Here is a 21,248-nt window from a genome sequence, read left to right on the forward strand (position 1 = left end):
TTTTATAAATAAATAATTTATGTAATGACTTTTTTTTACAAAAAATACAGTACATCCAATGATAATCACTGATTCAGACATACGAACTGATCCAAACTATAGAGTGGCTACGCAATTAAAAAATACATAAACCCTTATGTCCTTTATATTCTTCTTCATTCATAAATTTAAAATTCAATTTAGACATAACGATTAAAAGTTTAAGTTATTTGGAATTAGAATTTAAATAAAAGAAATTAAAGTAGGTGTAAGATAAAATGGCCCAAATTTAGAATTGATCTTTAGATCTGTTTCAATGGGAGTTTGTAATTACTTTTTACTTTAATGGCCTGTTTAACATAGACAAATGATAAAGTAGATTCTTTGCTATTATCATTAGTAGATTTGATAGTATTTTTGTTAAATATTAATTTAAACGCAAAAAGTCTTTAAACTTAAACTATTAAACAATGATAAGACAATGAAATAAGGATATCTATCTTTGAATTTGTAAAAAAAAAATTTTAACTGCAGATAACAAAAGTAAAGAAATTATGCCCGAAATAGAGTGTTTAAAAGTCTCTTGTAAAAAATGATATTATAACCATATTAACATATTAAGTTTATAAATGCAATAAAGTTTTTTGGGAGTTTGGCAATCATCTTTGAAGAGAAAATGACCAAATACCAAGCTGCCGTAATAATTGTGGATTTTTTCTCGGTTTGAATTTCCCCCCTAAAAAGTAACATTTACTCAAGCAATCAAAGAAATACATCCAGTTACTTTAATACATAAGGTTGTGTTCTATTATTTTCTCTATGAAATTTGTAATTGTTGAAAGTAAATTAATGGTATCCTACCTCTTATGAATGTAAAGCAAAATAGGGGATATAGCTTGGGTATTAAAAAAATCTTAGGAAATATATCTTGGTTGGTGTTTATCCTATCATATAAAGTAGTAAGCGTTTTTTGTCTGTCCTGAAGGATCTCGCTAACTGCTAAACCAATATTGTTCTCCTTTACTGTGAAGCTTCCTATAGGTCCTGGGAAGGTTTTAAACTATATTTGGAGATGGTTTCTTTACCCCCCTCCCCCCAAAAATATTTTTTAACTCTTTTTAAACGCAAATTTAAAATGGGATGAGGTCGACTCCTCCTCCTACCAGTACCCTAGAGGCTTCTAGGGGCGTAGCCGCTAGTCTATAATACAAAGTAGAACGATGTCTGTTTGTTTGTTTGTAGCGAAGGATCTCGCTAACCGCTGAACCGATCGGGTTCCCCTTTACAGGGTAACTTCTCATAGGTCCCGGGAAGGTTTATAACTATTTTCTTGGGAGGTGGGACACCCCCAACCCCCCCAAAAAATGAAAAATACCCCCCCCCAAAAAAAAAAAATTTTCTTTTTTCTTTTTAAAACTAAAATTAAAATAGTGAGGTCGATTAACCACCCAATTTCTTTTAAATCTAAAATACGAAAAATTGGTTTGATTAAACCTCTTGGGGCAAAGCCTCTAGAGGCTAGAGGCGAAGCCGCTAGTATTTTTATAAATTCTTTAGAATGTTAACCATAATAATTAACAATTCACCATTTCAAAGTAGTTAATCTTGATCATAAGCGTGGCCAATTTTAAGGAGATTTAAAAAGTACTGTAAAATCTAAATTTCAAAACTTAGGTGTCAACATATAAAAATCGTTTTAGCGCATTTTTCTTTTAAAAATGGATTTTCTGTAGTCGACTTTGGGGGGCCAGTACTCCCTCCCTGGTTGAGATATGACCTTCAAACTTTGATATGCCTAATAGTATCTGTATACATTTTTAGCTCTATATCTCAATTTTGAAGTGTTTAGCAGCCATTCTTGCAAAAGGTTGATTATTTGAGCATAAGAAAAATGCGCTAAAACCATTTTTAGATGTTGACACCTAAGTTTTGAATTTTACACTTTACTGTACTTTTTAAATGAAAACTGAAATATTTTTTTGTTGTTCTATTAATTGCCTTAAAAAACGAAGAAAATAAGCCATTAATCATTAAATTCTGATAACTATAAGTGGGGTAAAATTGCTTTCAAAAAAGTTCTCATAAAAAAACACACTGTATATATAACAATTATGAAAAAAATATTCATTCGCAATAGTTTATGCAATTTTATCACTAAAAAGTCCGATATAGAAATAGATTTGATATTTTGTGATTAAAATGAAAGATATTTCCAGACTGTTCTTCTCTTTTCACACTCGCATTTATCATAGCGTCGAACAACAGGGGTAATTTTGTTGCATAGGTAGAAGTTTTATGAAATATTTATATCTGATTCTGTGTGATTTATGATTGGTTGATTATGATTATTAAGGTTTTGAATATTATCATCTTATTAAAATAATTTACAAAATGAAATCAATTAAAATAAATAAATTCAACTTAAATAACTTGAAACGAAAAAAAGGCATTTAATTTTTATTTATATAAACTCAAGACCTTCGCTTGTACAGATGTCATAGTCCTTGTTTTTTACTTTTTATTTTCTCGTGTAAATTATGAATACCCCTGTATAAAAATGAAAGCGGGGCTAATGTAAAAAAGAGAGGGGTTAAAAAGGTAAAGCCAATTTTGCTGATTAAGCTTTTTATTTTTCTAAATTTATGTGTACATATGACTTTTATACATTATAAACGTATATCTTCGAAAATAAAGTAACAAAAAGCTATTTTACTAAGCCAATTCAAGAATATTTCCTAGTTAAATGACGGATTTTTGAAATTTCAATCTAAAATTTATTAAAATCAACCATTTTAGATACTTATGTTTAACACCTTTAATCTGATCAGGTATGTCAGAATCGTCCATTCTATATTATACTTTTTATAATGAATTTAGTATAATCACCATAATCATTACCACAAACAAGTTGATTTTGATCTTTTTTGACACCAATTTTTTTACTGTTATTATTTCATGTATTTAAAAAAAATAATAAGTATATTAAGGCACTAAGTTATAAGCACAGAATCTCTATGATCAAATATGAAACCAGAAGGGATTCTGTGCTCGTGTAGGCTGTTTGAAGGAAACCGCCTAAAAATCTATAAAAAAGGGAAAAGTATCTAAAGTTTATTTATAGAATAGCTTTTCTTCAAAACGTCAAGATTCAATTAAAGTTTTCATTAAATTTGAAACTTTATTAATTTGAGTACACATTATCTTTTTTGTTATATTTGCAAAAAAAAGTTCAATTCAATGTTGATTTCTTCTCATTTCAAACATATAAAAGTAGTTATCTTATGATATTTTTGCCAGATCTAATTTTCTATTTTTACTTTTGTGTTTCTATTATAAGAGGGTAGATTCAGGTTTTAAGAAGTAATGCTTTACACCAAGGATAAAGGGATATCCCTTCCAAGGATCTAGAAACATAACAGTGAAAAGGTGAGATGCAAACACTTAAAGAGTAGCTTCGCTACTAAGATTTAATAAAGTATATTTGTAAGGGAATGCATAAGGGAGTGCGCTACCATCCAAGCCAAATTTTTCCCCCTCCAGCTTGTTAAATTTAATTTCTAATATTTTCGCACCCGCAATTCGCGATGGACAAAACGCGGCTGGACGAACCGTGACTCAAACTTCCTAACTTTGAGGTATTGTCTAATTTAAAGTTTTTGAAAAGTTAAATAAAAGAATTAGATGAATGTCTATGCTGTCTCTGTGCAGATATACAATATTGATATCTAGGTTTAGTGAATTTAGAATTAGGATGATTTGATTATATTTACCCAAATATTCAATTGCAAAGAAATGTTTTACGATGTGCATCTATTAATTATTAACAATAAAGTAACAGAATGTCTATCTGTATGAATACCTTTAGAGATATGGCCCAAAGAGAATAGAAAGCTAGGGCCACTGATATTAAAATCCTATTATGTCTATAATTATCCCTTCCAGTCCACAGGCATTAGCAAGCTTTAAAATAAATAATTTCAGAAACAACGATGTAGCTTATAGTGCCTAATAAAAAATTACGTAATACAACAAATTACCAATGATATGCAAGTATTTATTTTACCAAAGGTCAATTACAATGTATACTGGCCTATCATTGGATTTGTTATTTGCATTGTATATTCTATGAATTCCTAAGCCGGCTTAAAATTCAAGTTTTAAGCCAATTTTTTGGAATTCATAGTGTAAATGAAATATGACACCAGGGTTGTAAAGATAAGAGTCTTGGATTCATAGTGTATTGGCTTAAAAGTGGCTGAAGATTTTACACTATGAATTTGCTTTTAAGCTTTTATATTTTTAGAATTAAAAAAATCACGAAATTCCACCTTTTTGTTATCCCATTAAGCCTTTTTAAAAGCCTCACAAAGATATAAATAAAACTTCCCGAAAAAGTACAATCAAATTAACCCAACAGTATCGAGATCTTAAGCTTCAGACAAAAACACCTTACTATTTTGTATTATAGGATTGCTGAACAATTTTTTTATATAAAGAGTATTTTTAAAAAGCGAAGCTTTTCTATAATTAGGGTTGGTCCGTCCGTCCGTACGTCACAGATAGATAGCTCTTTTCATTAATTTAAATAGGTTAGAATTGTCCTATCGATTCCAAACTTTAAATGGTGATTTCTGTAGTAGTTAGGTACGATTTAGAAAGCGTAGCAACTCTATAACCGTTACCAGAATGTCCGTACGTCTATTTTAAACATGTTGATTTTTTATTTTTAATAGTACATTATGTGAGAAAATTATCCGATATTCCGTTCTGATACTCTTGAAGTATTAATGTTCGTTGGTTTTACCGTTTCAGAGCTTCGCTTTTATGGATGTTGTCATCCTTGTTTATGGTAAATGTACATTCCTTGAAAGGTTAAGGTAAAAAAAGTAATTTTAAAATGCATTAAACAAGGCCTAAAAATCCATAAAAGCACGAAACTTTTTTTACTAATGGTTTAAGATCTAAAACTAGAACTAAACGCATTAATTTTTGGCATTTATTAAAGTGGCCATCATTGTGACATTATATATATAATGCTGTTTTAAACAAGTACCCTTCTATGCATCTAGGGGCGTAGCTGTTAGTAGATAATAGAGTAGCTGCACTACTAAAATTAATAAATACTTAAATCAGAGAATACCGAAAATTTCAATATAAATACCTGGCATGGGCCCTAGCAAAAAGAAAAAAGTTCTTGCATTAGTCCTTTTTTCCCCCCAAAAAATGTCAAATTTCAAAAATCAAGGATATATATTCTAAAAACAGTAAAATATTTTTTTATCATATGTGAAGGTTTCTACAATTAGGCTGTGTCCACACGCAGCGAAAAGAACTGAACGGATATTAAGGTTTATAAAATCCTTCTTTCATCAATAGTGTTAAAACAAGCTATAATCTTAAACTATAAAGCAACTCTATAATTGTGAAAAGGTCTCTTTTTATCAAAATTGATATAATACATTCATATGCAAAATTGATTTAATGTATAAAACGATTCCTATGACAATGAACAGAATGAGGCTGTTAATAAACAGCAAATGTTTTAAAAACTAAAAAAATACAAATTTTTTCTGTTTCCTGCTTCTTATCTTAAAGAATAAATGTCAATTCCCAAGTTGAAATCTTTAATAAATCTTTCAAATATCTGGGATAATGTTTAATTTTAACGGAAATACACTTGGCAAATGAGGTGGATTTTTGGTAGCTTCGCTTTAATTTGCTTACTCGAAAATAATTAATATTCTTATTCAAACTTGTCTCTAATGATATGTCTGTGTGTTTGTTTGCACCCAAAGATCACAACTGATATGAATCTCCTTTTTATTGAAGCTTCTGAAAAGTCATGAGACATTTACTTCAGTGGCAGAATGCGCTCTGCTTTACGAAGCAATATATGCAATAATCCATTGCTTCTACTTTATTATAATTTTTAAAGTTTAATAATTAAAAAATTGTTTTAAAAGTAATGATAATAAAATTTGCCACTATTATGAAGAAATTTCAATTCATCTTTTATTTGTATATTTACTAAAATAGCTCCGCTTGTATTCTAGAAATTGTTCTTGTTATTGAAATTAAGATAAATCTTTTTAAACAGATTTTTACAAGATAATGGAATTTTATGAATGTTTTTAAACTGTTAAATTTTTACAGATTCTCATATGATTTGCTTTTTTTTCTTTGTATTTTTCGTAGCGAAGCTACTATATAATTGTTTGTGTCAATCAGTCTTATTTATCTATGTCTGTCTTGATTATTATATATATACGTGTATTAAAATATGATTGTTCTTGTTATCTATTTATTTATGTTATTTGTTAAACTTAAATATCTTGTCACCAAATTTTTACTCCTGTTTCTATCTTTTAAACAAGGATGACAAAATCCTTAAAAGTAAAGCCAATAAATGACAAACGAGCTTAATGAAACCAACTAATTTAGTAATAAAGCTGTATAAATTAAACCAAAGTTAAACGAAAAAATACCCCGCCCCCTCCAAAATTAAAGAAGGATGACAACACCCATAAAAGCGAAGCTCTGAAACAACAGGACAAACGGACATTAACACTTGTATAGTGTCAGAACTGAATAATAAGAATATAATTTATAAAAGTCAAAGCAAAATTGTAGGTAGATTTGTTGTAAAACTTCTTTATAAAGTACATTTACACCTAAAATAAGTATTAACAGTCAGTCAGCCAAAAACTTAAATGACTGTTTAAAGAATTGTTGTTTCCAAGGAAAACCCTGCAATTTATCTCTCTCTCTATCTATCTATCTATCTAGAAGAACCCTGCGACATATTTGTTTACTAACGGCTATTTTTGACATTTAAATATTTATTTCTACGAGAAACAATATACAACAGTCATAAAATAATAAGATATAACATAAGTATAATAGATAGATAAACATAATCATAGTACTTCATATAACAAGGAACGGAATATTTTTAACATCTAAATAATTGGCGGATTCTTTAATTCGTAGAATTTGTGTTTTTACATTGTCTTTCTGCCCACAATGCAATAGAATTTAATTAGGTAATATTTAAAACCATGGATCTTAAGGGTGTAAGACAATGGACAATAAATTGATATACAACCCCCAACAATGATATAAAAATTACCCTTCCTGTAGACTAATATTATTTCTTTTTAATTTGGATACTTATCTCATATCTCCACCCCCCTTTATTAATGATTAATATTAGTATTGGGATGTAGTAGTTTTATGCGTTTGTTTATTACTTTTAATTAGCCTAAGCTGAGTCATTTTGGTACTTAGTTGCCCCACAGGGTTAAGGTCCCACAAAGATCCTCCTTATTTCAATTCATTTTACAAATAAGAGAGTGGAGGTTATCAGCTTTTACATGCATTTTGTATTAAAGCACCTAAAATTAATCTGAAGTACCCAAGGTTTTTGTATGTCAAGATCTTGCCAGCCACTTAACCAATTCAGTTCTAAATTAGGTCCTAGGACAAACGTAGGAGTTCCAAACGTCGGAGTGGACACTTAACCAACCTAACCTATTTCAGACCATCTTATAGGTTTTTTATATTCCTAACCCATGCGGGAGGCTTATTTGTACATTCATATCTTAACCTAAAAACTACAAGAAATGAACTTGCTATTTTTTCTTGCATAAAAATATTTACTAAATATCTTTATGGGGGTCTTACAGCTGTCATTACTCACAAATAATAAATAATTTATAAATAGAAATATAACAAGGATGACAACATTCATGAGTAGCGAAGCACAAAATCGTTTTGGATCAAGGAAACTAGCGGGATTCGTCGTAGTTTCACAGTATATATTCTTCTTTTTCTAGCCTCTGCGGGGGATTTAATCTTGCGGTGCAATCATTAAAATTTACCTTACCCAATCTAACCTAAGATAACCTTTTAAAAGCTACTGTGAAAATACGACTTAGTCAGAGTTTCCAGGCTTTCAGAGCTCTTTAGCATTTTTGTAGCATCTATCTATTTCTTTAAGCGAAGCTACTCTATATTTAGTTTCATTGTTGTACATTCATCTGTTTGTCTGTTGGTCGTTCAGTAATGCTTTTTTGGCTGGTATGGGAGTTCTTGAGGCTTATCATATCTATCTATTTCAGTGAAGCAACTCTATATTTAGTTTGTTTGTTGTACATCTGTCCGTTTGTTGGTCGGTCATTAATATTTTATGGCTTTCAGGGGAGGTCTTTAGCTTTATTGTATATGTATATTTCTTTCAGCGAAGCTACTCTATATTTAATAATTTAGTTTGTTTGTTGTACATACATCTGTTTGTCTATTGGACAGTCATTAATCTTTTTTAATGTAGGGGAAGGCTTGTAGCCTTTATAGTATCTGTCTATTTCTTTTAGCGACGCTACTCTATATTTTGTTGGTTTGATGTACGTCTGTCTGTCGATTGGACAGTCAGTTATTATTTTTAGTATGAAATGATATTTGTCTATTTTTCTGTATGTATTTCTGTTGTATATGCTTTTAATATAAAATTTTCTCTTTTAATCTGTCTAATGTTTAACTATTAAATTTTGATTTTCAAACCTCCCCTCCCTCATGTGCTCCTTGAGGCCTTTAGGGCCGTATCCGCTAGAAACTATAAAATAAAAGTCTTTTTTTAACAGGGATCTAAAGGGATAAGACGATCGATCTAGCTGATTACGAGATTTTACGGACATACATGCAGACAAAATGACATCCTTTTAGGTTGCTAATATAGTTTTCAGATATATTTCAATATGTTCCTCTATTGTTTGGAGGGGATGGGGGGGGGTAACGCTATATTAACCATCTGGAATAAAACAGAATATTAGAGTATGTGAAAATCTCAGACAATGAATTATTTAATTCTAGCATTTTAAAACATCTATTTTATGCAGGATTTCTAAGGGATAAGACGATATAAGATAAATTTTTATGCGTCTTCAATGATGATTATCAAATTTATTCATTCTTTAGATTAAAATTATTGGTTAAAAGGTTGGGACATTTTAAAATTTAAGAAGTCAGTATACTTATCAATTTAAATATAAGTACCCAAAGTTTTGACTCTCTACATGTGTTAATGTTCTATGGTCTTTGGTTTTTTAGAGCTTTCTTTTTATGGATGTTGTCATCCTTGTTTTCTTTAACAGTAAAAGATGAATTTACACTTAATGCTCACTGATATAGAATCTTCGCTGTCTATCTTCAATGGAAGCTGAGAAAATTGCATGTCCCCCATAGCGTTACAGACTGGCAGACTGATGAAGAGACAAAGTAAATTAAAGAGAAGCTTCGCTACTAATAAATAAATTGAATTATTTGAACTTAAATATTTAACTTCTAAAATTGTTCTATGTTTCTTAACTCCTTAAATATGAAAAAAGTTTTCGTGTATGATTTAACATAGAATGAATATCAAAAGGTTATAGGTATTGTAACAGAGGGTGGTGGTACCCTCCCCCAAAATAGTTATGAACCTTACAAGGACCTATAAAAATCTACATTGTAAAAGAAAACCATCTCGGTTCGGTGGTTAGCGAGATCCTTCGATACACACAGACAGACAAACACACACACACTGTTACTTTAATAGAAGGATTATTTTGGATAATGATTTTAAAAAAATGAACACAGCACATAAATTTACCAAAACAAGGATGACAACATCAGACAACATAAATTTGTTGCAAAATAAATTAAATACGGGACATACTTTCATTTTTAGGATGGTTCTTTATCTAAAAGGGCTTCAAAAATAGCTTAAAACCAAGACTTAAATCTAAAATTGAAATAGCCTAGAACCATCACAGGACCTATGGCATTGCATATACTCAATTATTTTTCGTATTTTCAAATAAATTAAGCTTTCTTAGAGGCAAAGTAGTCTGAAAATTATACTGTTGCTCAAAGTTTTGCAAACACATTCTCTCGGATGTTCGCACAAAATTTTGGGTACTTATATATATAAATGATTTATTAGAAATAAGATGATTAAATTTCTATGTGGTCTTTTTTTCTCTCGATGATAGTTTTTTGAAGCCATGCTACTTACGAAAATAAAATATTTCATTTTACATATTTTTTCAATAATATAAATCACTTGAATCCGACTTATTTACAAAAAGTTATTTGATTTGTTATTTCTTTATATAAAAAATTTGCAAATATTCATGCAAAAATAATGGTTCATTTGAGATTTAATACTTTTGGGATTCTTTTTTAATGTAATTTATAAATATATATTTTAAGATAAAATATAAACTTTTAAAAGAGGAGCTTTTCTAACTTTAGATTTGGTAGACCTGTTCGTCTGTCTGTCTGTAAAGCATCACTATGTAAAAATATGTATATTTCGGAATAGATATTTTTATTTTTTATTTGTTGCACATTGTCCATAATACTATATGATAAATAATTTTTCAGAATTCTAATTCAGCTGATATTTAATTGTTTGATTAAAGGAATCGTTTCATTTGTTAAAGTTCGTTTGAATGACAGTCTGATCGATAGAGCTTTGCTTCTAGTAATTGTTGTCATCCTTGTTTTCTCTAAAGTTATTTAAACTTACGTAATTTATAAATAACGAATTACATTTTTTAAAAAGCAATGTAAACTTTTAAAAACTTCATAATAAACGTATTTACCTACAGATTTTCCTTATTCTATTTATTTTTTAAAGAAAGAATTATAAATCAGGGTATTTTAAGAACAGCATTTAGAAGAATTTCGGTCTTTTCGTGTTTTTAGCAAAAAAATAAGGCCTAATCTCTGGCATCAAACCTGCCCCTAGAGGCTCAACGACAGTTGGAAAAATACTCAAATGAAATTTTTTTAGAGTGAAAGTGTTTTCAGATTGACCAAATTCGGCTTAGGAGGCCAGAGATTAAGTAGCCAAAAAATGGACTTATTTTAGGTTTAGCAAACCAATAATCTGGGTACACTTTTACAATTTTGAAGACATTTTGATTTCAGAGGCCCAGGAGGGCTAAAGTCCGCTTCGACGACCCCCCATAAATGGGCCAAAATAATAAATCTTCAACAATTTGATTAGAGCAGGTTTTAGGCTACTTTTGACGACCGGGAAGAAAACATAATCCAATTTTGAATATTTAGAGGTAACTTCAGTTTTTAACCTTAATGGATGCAATCAAATCAGATGAAGTTTAAGTGTCTAATGATATCAGCTCGACGAGCTGGTCGTTTTTGCTCCTTCTTAGGCAAGTGATTGGTGGCCTCTGGCGGCCTCGAGCCTCAAAAAACCAATCCAAAATGACAATTTTGATGTTTAAAAAATCGTAGCTCAGCTCCTAATTGACCAAAATTTTTGGTTTTTATACTTTTATAATTGTCTGACCTGCAGTTATAACATACTGAAAGGTCAAAGCTCTAGCTAAAGGTTAAAGGTTCGAAACCCCGCATTGAAAGTAGAAAATGGCTGTATTTTGGAAATAAGCTCATAAAAAATTCAATTTCTTGTCTGTTTTTTATTGAAACTATTTATTGTGCATATACATTTCTCATAACTATCAACAACCTCCAGTTGATTTTTGAAAATCAGTCAACTACAACCTAACCTAACCTAACATTGCTGATTTAACCTAAATAGCATTCTAGTTCCGAGGTGTTTTAAGATTTTAACAAAATTTCAAAACTTGATAATAGACTTATTTATTTGCTATTATTGCACAACATATCAATGCCATATCTCAAAGGTGGCAGGTGTGAGGCCATTTTAAAGTTTTGATATTTTTTTTACGTTACAACAATGTTATTCTTGTTTGTCTATTGAGTCATTGAAACCATTTATTGTGTAAATACATTTATTATAACTATGTATCACCTCCAAGTGATTTTTTAGAAATCAGTCAATTCTAATATAATCTAACTTATCTTTTCTGGGTTTTCCATAACCAGCACCTTAGCTTCGAGGTCTTTTAACATTTTAACAAAATTTCAAAACTAGCTAATAGACTTATCTATTTAAAATTTTTGTTAAAGAAATTAAGTTCATATCTCAAAGGTTGCAGGTTTGAGGCCCTTTCAAAGTTTGATTATTTATTAAAGGGGGGGGGGGGGGGTTCGTAATGACATCTATTCGTAAACCGTGAGCAAAATGGTCTAAATATTTAGCTAGACCCTTCAAACTTGGTATATAAGCCTAGTCCTATAGGTATTACATCTAAATGGCAAAAAAATCAAAAAAAATTATTTTAAGGTTAGGTTAGGTAAGAAAAACCCTGCGGAAATGGGGTTTTTAGGCTTTTTTTTGGTCTATTTTGATGTGGAAACTTACCTTAAATTGTTTTTTCTTAGGGTTTTAACTTAAATACACTGTGTCTATTCATATGGACATTATTTAAGATGATTCAGCAAGTCTTGGACCGACCCCAGGGGGCTAGGTGGGTGGCCCGCAGGGGTTAAGTGCATTCTTCCCAATATATATGTTGTTATACATCAAATTATAGGTTTTTTAGGTCAAGGAACTCAAATTCAGAGCTAAAATAAGCATTAGACTAATCTGAAGCTAGCCCCAGCGGGCTAGGTTGGTAGCCCGCAGGGGTTAAGTGCATTTTTTCCAATATATATCTTGTTATACAAGGTGTTTCAGAAAAAACTGCGTTTTCCAGATTTGGGAAACAACCATTAGAGTACAAAAAAAATAATTATATGTCCATATTCTCTATAAAAATATGCATCAAATTTGTTACAGGCGTTTTTTAATATCTCTTAAAAAAACAGCGCATTTTAGAGCCCAAAGAATTCAAAATGTGTGTGTGTTATTGTATTCTTACAGAATTTTATGCTATAACATTGAATTAAAATCCTTTTTTAACTTGAAAACAACATTTTAACATAAACATCAAAATAATTGATAATTACATTTAAAACTTAATTTAAAATGCCTTTTTTTAAACCAAAAATCAATATTCTTTTTGCTTGGATTTTAATTCTTAGTATCAAAATTCTTCATATTCGTTCCTCGCCCCTCCCCCTTTAATCTCTTAATTTTGATTGACAGATTATAAGAGATCATCTTAAAAAACATGAGTAATTAAAGAAAACGCACTTTTTACAGACAATTTCAAACCATGATAACTTGCTTATTTTTAAGTTATTGAAATGAAATAAAAAGTGACTTGTTTTATTTGTCAATGCACACAGTATTAAAAGAGATTTTTTTTCTAAAAATGACTTTGTCATAGAGAAATAGAAAAAACTGAAGAACCTAAAAAGGTCTTTTCATGGAGCCAGAAAAGAAAATATGTAAAAAATTTCATATGGGGACATTGATTTAACCTTTTACTACTTTGATATTGTACTTTTGAAACAATATGTTGCAAAATATACAAGTTATTTCAATCTAATTGATATCTCATATTCAACATCAAGCATTTTTCCCCTACATGTACCAATCAGTACAGCCACATTTTTAGAGATATCAAAAAACACCTTAAGTAAGTCTAATGTACATTTTTACATAGAATATGAACCTATAATCCTTTTTTCATATTCCTTCTGGTTGTTTCTCAAAACCGGAAAACACAGTTTTTTTTGAAACACCGTGTATACAAAATATAAGTTTTTTAGGTCAAAAAACTCAAATTCTGAGCAAAAATTAGCATTAGACTAACCTGAAGCTAACCCCCTGGGCTAGGTTGGTTTTCTGCAGGGCTTAAGAGCATTTACCTAACCTAACCTATAAACTTACTTATATTTTTACAGGTTTTTTTCTTGAATAAACTGTGTCTATTAATGAGGACTTTATTTAAGATGATCCAGCAAGTCGGGGACCGACCCCAGCAGGCTAGGTGGGTGGCTCGCAGGGGTTAAGTGCATTTTTCCCAATATATATTTTGTAATACATCAAATTATAAGTTTTTTAGGTCAGTAACTCAAATTCAGAGCTAGAATTAGCTTAAGACTAATCTAAAGCTAGCCCCAGGGGGCTAGGTCAGTGGCCCGCAGGGGTTAAATGCATTATTTTCTAATATATACCTTGTTATATATCAAAATATGCATTTTTTTGCAATGTATAGGTTTTTTAGGTCAAGAAACTCAAATTTACAGCTAAAAAAAGCATCAGACTAGTCTAAGTCTTAAGTGCATTTTACCTAACCTAACCTAGATCCTTACTTGTTTTTTAGGGTTTTTTCTGGAATAAACTGTGTCTATTTATGAGAACATTATTTAAGATGATCAAGCAAGCCGGGGACCGACCCCAGCAGGCTAGGTGGGTGGCCCGCAGGGGTTAAGTGTATTTTTTAAAAGTATGTGTTGTAATACATAAAATTATAGGTTTTTTTAGGTCCAGAAATTCAAATTAAGAGCTAATGATAGAATCAGACTAATCTGAAGCTAGCCCCTGCGGGCTAGGGGGGTTGCCTGCAAGGCTTAAATGCATTTTACCTAACCTAACCTAGAATCTTACTTTTTTTAAAGGATTTTTATTGAATAAACTGTGTCTATTCATGAGATAAAAAAAATTTGAGTTTCTTTACCTAAAAATCTAGGTATAATTTGATGTATGACAACGCATACTTTAGAAAAAAAAGCACTACACCCCTGTGGGCCACCCACCTAGCCTGCTGAGGTTGGTCCCCAACTTGCTGGATTATCTAAAATAATGTCCTCATTAATAGACACAGTTTATTCAAGGAAAAAAACAAAAAGAAAAAGTAAGTTTCTAGGTTAGGTAAAATGCACATAAGCCCTGCGGAAAATCTACCTAGCCCGCGGGGGTTAGCTTCAGGTAGGTCTTATGTCAATTTTAACTTTGAATTTGAGTTTCTTAAAAACCTATATTTTGATATAAAACAAGGTATATATTGGAAAATAATTCATTTAACCCCTGCGGGCAATTTGATGTATCACAACATATATGTTGGGAAAAATGCCCTTAACCCCTGCGGGCCACCCACCTAGCCTGCTGGGGTCGGTCCCCGACTTGCTGGATCATCTTAAATAAAGTCCTCATTAAAGGACGCCTGCAAGAAATAACACGTTTTAACTGCTGAAAGACTGCCACAAGAAGACCCAATACCCTAAATTTAAAGCCTTCAGCTTCAATAACAAAAAAGTTCTAGGCATTTCAAAATAGCATTTTATGTACAATGGAATTTTTGAAAGATTTCCAATGCTCATAAAAGAAAAAACAATATTAAATTACGTTGCCTAGACATAAAATTATAACCTTATCTTTGTCAGAAACTTAGATTGCCTGTAACTGATTACATTTTTACAATAAAAACACCACATTTCATAGTCAAAATCTATGAAAAAAATTCGATTTAAATTGCATTTTTAAACAAAAATCATAGCGGAAACAAAGGGGTAAACTAATACAAGCTTAGCTGTGGTTGGTTAAGCTGATTCAGCCTTCTGATTGGCTGCAGTACATTAGGTACAACGCAAGTAAAACTTAATTTTTTTTATGATTTTGACTATAAAAATGAGTATTTTTATTGTAAAAATATAATTAGTTACTGGAAACCTAAATTTATGACAAAAATAAGCTTAATTTTGTTTCTAGGCCACGTAGTTTAATTTCAAAGTTTTCAACATGAGCATTGCAATTCTTTCAAAATTTTCATTGTACATAAAATGTCATTTTAAAATGCCTAGAACTTATTTGTTATAGAAGCTGAAGGCTTCAACTTTGGGGTATTTGGTCTACATGTGGCAGTCTTTCAGCAGTTAAAGAGTGGTATTTCTTGCAGGCTTCCTTTTATAGACATAGTTTATTCAAGAAAAAAACTTGTAAAAATATGAGTAAGTTTATAGTTTAGGTTAGGTAAATGCTCTTAAACCCTGCAGAAAACCAACCTAGCCCAGGAAGGTTAGCTTCAGGTTAGTCTAATTGTAATTTTCGCTCAGAATTTGAGTTTCTTGACCTAAAAAACCTACATTTTGATATATAACAAGATATATATTGAAAAAATTCACTTAACACCTGCAGGCCACCAACCTAGCCCTTTGGGGCTAGCTTCAGATTAGTCTAATGCTTATTTTAGCTCTTAATTTGAGTTCCTTGACCTAAAAAACCTATGATTTGATGTATCACAACAAATATATTGGGAAGAATGCACTTAACCCCTGCAGGCCACCCACCTAGCCCCTCTGGGGTCGGTCCAAGACTTGCTGAATCATCTTAAATAATGTCCATATGAATAGACACAGTGTATTTAAGTTAAAACCCTAAGAAAAAACAATTTAAGGTAAGTTTCCACATCAAAATAGACCAAAAAAGCCTAAAAACCCCATTTTCGCAGGGTTTTTCTTACCTAACCTAACCTTAAAAAATTTTTTTTTGATTTTTTTGCCATTTAGATGTAATACCTATAGGACTAGGCTTATATACCAAGTTTGAAGGGTCTAGCTAAATATTTAGACCATTTTGCTCACAGTTTACGAATAGATGTCATTACGATCATTACGAACCCCCCCCCCCCCCCCACCCTTAATTTTTATTCATTTTTCCCTTCTGCAAATGGCAATATGTGTCACAAAATTTTGGTCTTTACATTTTTAGAAATGTTTAACCTTCAGTTATAACATACTAACAGGTCACAGTTCTAGTTGAAGGTTTAAGGTTCGAATCCCTGCATTGAAAGTAGAAAATGGCTTAATTTCTTGTTTTTCTATTGAGATATTGAAACCATTTATTGTGCATATACAGTAACCCTTGTCAAGCGGGAGAAGGTTAGACTACTCTACCCTTAACCCTCGCCCAGTTATAGGCTCCCTTTCCCTACTTAAGCGCAATTAGACTACCATAATCCAGCCTAAAGACACTCTTCCTTAACAGGACACCAATACCCAGGCTATCTACTACCCAGCTAAGCCAGGGTATCCCCAAAGTAGTCCTCTGGAAGCTAGAACCAAAGATCTTTAACCGTTGTTAAGACATCTCCAACCGTAGTCTACTTATAAGCCTTCTATACTAAGCTAAGAGGGCTCTATCTCCCTTCTAAAGGACAGTTTTACATAATAGACTAGCTTAGTAGACACTTTTGTGTTGCCATTTAACGCTAAAACCTCCACCGAGTCCATAAAGGGTAACCGTGGACTTTCCAAGATAGACGCACATCATAGTTCCCCAAGAAAATACACAAGATTTCAAAATTACACTTATAAATGTTTAAAAACTTTAAATACCAAATTGACAAAATCCATGTTTCTTCGATAACTAGCGAATGGATTGAGCTAGAATCGATGTTAAGGTGACCGTCTCGACCCCACGGACTCACACAAAAAAAATCGGTTAACTTTGGACAACTTTTAGGGGGGGAGACCAAACGATGTTTGATTTTTTGATGCAAGTTTTGGCTCACTAAAATCCAAAAAATCAGTTTTTCCTAGGAAAACTTTTTTGTTTCTCAACCGATTTTGGACTTCAAGGTGGCAAAATGTCCGTCTCAATATGCTACACATGTGTACAAAATTTGGGGTCAAGATTCCAACTCAAAGGGGGCTGGACCACGACTTGTAACTTCAATTTTAGTGAGCCAAAACTTGTATCGATGGACTTACATCTTGTGGTCCGCCTATCTAAAAATTGTCCTAGGATCTTCATCTTTGGAGGGTGAATTCTACTCGGTGAGACGCTCATTTAGACACCTTAACATCGATGGTAGCTCCATCCTAGCCCAAATGGTGGAGAAAACTTAGATTTTTCAATACGCGAGAGGCCGAAATTAGTGTAAGTGAGCCAAAACTTGTATCGATGGAAGTTACATCGTTTGGTCCAGCCCCCTTAAAAATGGCCTAGGTTCACCAAAATTTGTGTGCTTATTCTACTCATTGAGACAAACATTTTGCCGTGTTTATATCTTATGTAGCTCAATCCTAGCCCAGATAGTGGCCAAAACTTGAATTTTATAGCGGCACCCTTCTAGGTTTGAAAATTACTTATTTCTTCGATAGCTAGCGAACGAATTGAGCTAGAATGGTGTCCTAACTTTTAAAATCTTTTTAACTATTATTTTAATTAACAGAAAGAGTGCAATTTATTTAACATCACTGAAGATCAAAATAAATTTATCATCCATTGTCTTATCCCTTTAGTACAAAGTTTTTTTTGTGCGAAGCTTAAGATCTTGACAATTGTTGGAATTTTAAGTGTCTTGTTGTGGTTTTGGGCTATTTATTTAATAAATGCAAGAAAACAGATAAAATGCTATCTAAATTGTAAATATTACAGTTGGAAAGGTTGAATTTTTTTCCTCTCTTAAAAATGATTGTTTTCTTCCCTCTAAACTTCTATTGCCAACTTGGCAACTACTGTTAAAAGCAGGGCATGGCAACTGTGCCTTCAGCCGTTTGATTTTGGCTGCATCTGAATTAATATAATTTATTAATTAAAGCACTATAAATCAATGGATGTATTATTACTTGGATATTACACCAGAATTTCATGTTCTATAATAATCAAGTAAACTCTGGATAAACGGCCCAACCAAAAAATGTAGGGGAAAATTGCAACCTAAATTGCAACAAATTTTTCTCCTTTGATTTCATCCACGTATATTCTATATCCATTATAAATCAGGGATAAGACTATTATCCCTTCTGTTAATTGAATTAGTGGTTGAAACATTTGATCACTCAACCTAATAAACCAACAGATCAAAATTCAATAAAAGTCCCCAAAGTTATTGAGCCAACGAATAACAAACTTTATTATAAAACTTTAGGGACTAGTATAACAACAGCATAATGTCCCCTCAGCTCTTTCTCTGATTACAAATGCACCCTTAAACCACAGAAAACTGAAAAGACAACTTGTTTTATCATTATTTCAAAAATCATTTATTTTGCTAAACAAGTTTTGAAGCATAATTATTGCAAATTGTTAACTCTAGTTTCGGATATAAAAAGGTATTAAAGAATAATTTATATTAAAGATAAGTGGGTTATAGTAAGCAGTACTTTTAATGTAATAATTGATATTGGAGTTAGATATATTCACCCACTCAACTTTATTATCTGTACATAAATGTAATAGGTGACGTATTGTGGTGTAGCTCCTTTTTATTGGTAGAATAGCTACTCTATAACTTGAGTATTCCAGTACGTCCATACGTTTATGTACAGCAAAACAGAAAACTTAAGTTCATGTAAAATAAAAGAATTGTCCTATCGGTTATAAATTTTAAACAAAATTGTTTTTGATTCTGATTACAAAAAAGCTATCATTTTGAAGCAAAACAACTCTATGGTTATAATCTTTATCTACGACAGTATGTATGTCCATTTGGAATTATAATAGCGATTCTTCTATAATGTAAGCAACTCTATAATTTGACCAAAAATTTTACAACCAAAACATAGTTACCTTGCTCAAAACTATAATTAAAAATTTGTTAATTTTTTAAGATCTGATTTTAAGGATGTTTTTAACTTTTTATCCTTGTAAAATAAAGTTAAAGTTGATGTACATCCCCAATGTTATTTCACAAAATAACCCCTTAGTTGATTACAATTAGTGGTTGAAACGTATGGACACTTAATTTAATAAACCAAACAATCAAAATTCCCCAAAGTTGTGAAGCCAATAAATAAGAAAACGTTATCATAACACTTTGGGGACTTGTGTAATAAACAGCGCATTGTCCCCTCTCTCTCTCTGTAGAATTCATTATTCAGTGGCGTGAACAGGGTTTTGCCAGGGAGGTGCGCTAATCATATACATATCAATATATATGACATTCAATATACAATATATCTATCTATCTATCCATCTGAATTAACAAATCAGAAATTAACATAATTGTACATTTTTGCCTTTAGTCACCTGACTAACAGTCTCAGAGACAAATATTTACAGAATTGGCACAAAAAAATGAGTCCTCTATCTTAATTATGGGCCGAGAAAATTGCGTTATCACCTAAACCTGACATACGGACGGACAGCCATAGTAGTTATGGATAAGATTCAGCCAAAGTAAGATGAAGAGTAGCTGCAAAAAAATGTGTCTTATTTTGTAAATTTCCGTTAAAATTAAACATTGTCTTTAACTTTGAAATAAAAAAAAATCACAGGGATCTAAAGGGATAAGATTATGGCTGACTAATTGATGTACATCCCCAATGTTGATACACAAAATAACCCCTTATGTAGGTGCTTGAAACGTATGGACACTCAATTTAATAAACCAACCATACAAAATTCATTAAGAGTACCTAAAGTTTTAAAGCAAACGAATAAGAAAATGTAATTATAAAACTTTGGGGAAATCCATGTTTCAGTTCTTTTTATTTATGTCTTTAGGGACTGACAGGGACAAATAGAATAAATAAATGCTAATTTATGAGAGAATCTAAACAGATGCACCAAGTGTACATTGAAAACAACAAAAAAATATCACATTTCATTTTTCTGGTAATGTTTGTTGTACCTCCTCGCTGTTCTGCAATAGTCTAGCGTCCATATATTTCATTGGTAACAACCTTTCTTGTTTTTTTGTTTATATGAATAAATAATAAGGCTTACAAAATGATTGAATGTGAAGCTTAGGATACAATTAACAGCAATATTTGCTAAAGGTTTGTCCCTGAAAGTTTGAACTTGATATGGCAATTATAACCTGCCTAAATTAACTACTGACGGACGGACGTACTAACTCTAATTATAGAAAAACAATTTTTTTTTTGCTGTTTTAAAAGAACACTTATTTTAAAGTATTTAGAACATTTGGCAATAGACATAATAGGTTTAGATCTACAATTTCAGAATTATTACAATAAGGAAAATAGTATAGGAAGTTTTCGACCAAATCATTAATTTTGTAGGTATTATTACATATGTCAATTATAAAAATTATCTTCTTCTGCCACAAAATTCTTTTTAATATGTGTTTCTGAATAACCATCTAGAGCAATAAATCTATTGTTTTTTAGCAAACGGAAACTTGTATAATGGGTATATTAGCCATAAACTCAGAGACTTAAAGGGATACGCTATATAAAATTCTAAAAAATCCCTAAAGTTATTACACCTACAAATAAAAAAACGTTATTATAAAACTTTGGGGACTAGAGTAATAAACAGCCTAATGTCTCCTCCCTGTAGGATGAAGAATGAAGAAAATCCTTCCTCTGTGGAACTGTTTAAAAAATGTACTGCCTTTAAATGAAATAGGTCACTTTGACATCCCATTCGATTAAAAACTGCAGCATTTTTTATTTACTTTTTTAGTCGGGAAATATTTAGGTATTAATTAAAACTTTCAACAACAAGGCAGTATCAAAAGGCTACTTTTTCTAATAAA

This window comes from Acartia tonsa, chromosome 1 (genome assembly GCF_053477335.1).
Source record: "Acartia tonsa isolate MP-2025a chromosome 1, ASM5347733v1, whole genome shotgun sequence".
NCBI classification, from domain to species: Eukaryota; Metazoa; Arthropoda; class Copepoda; order Calanoida; family Acartiidae; genus Acartia; species Acartia tonsa.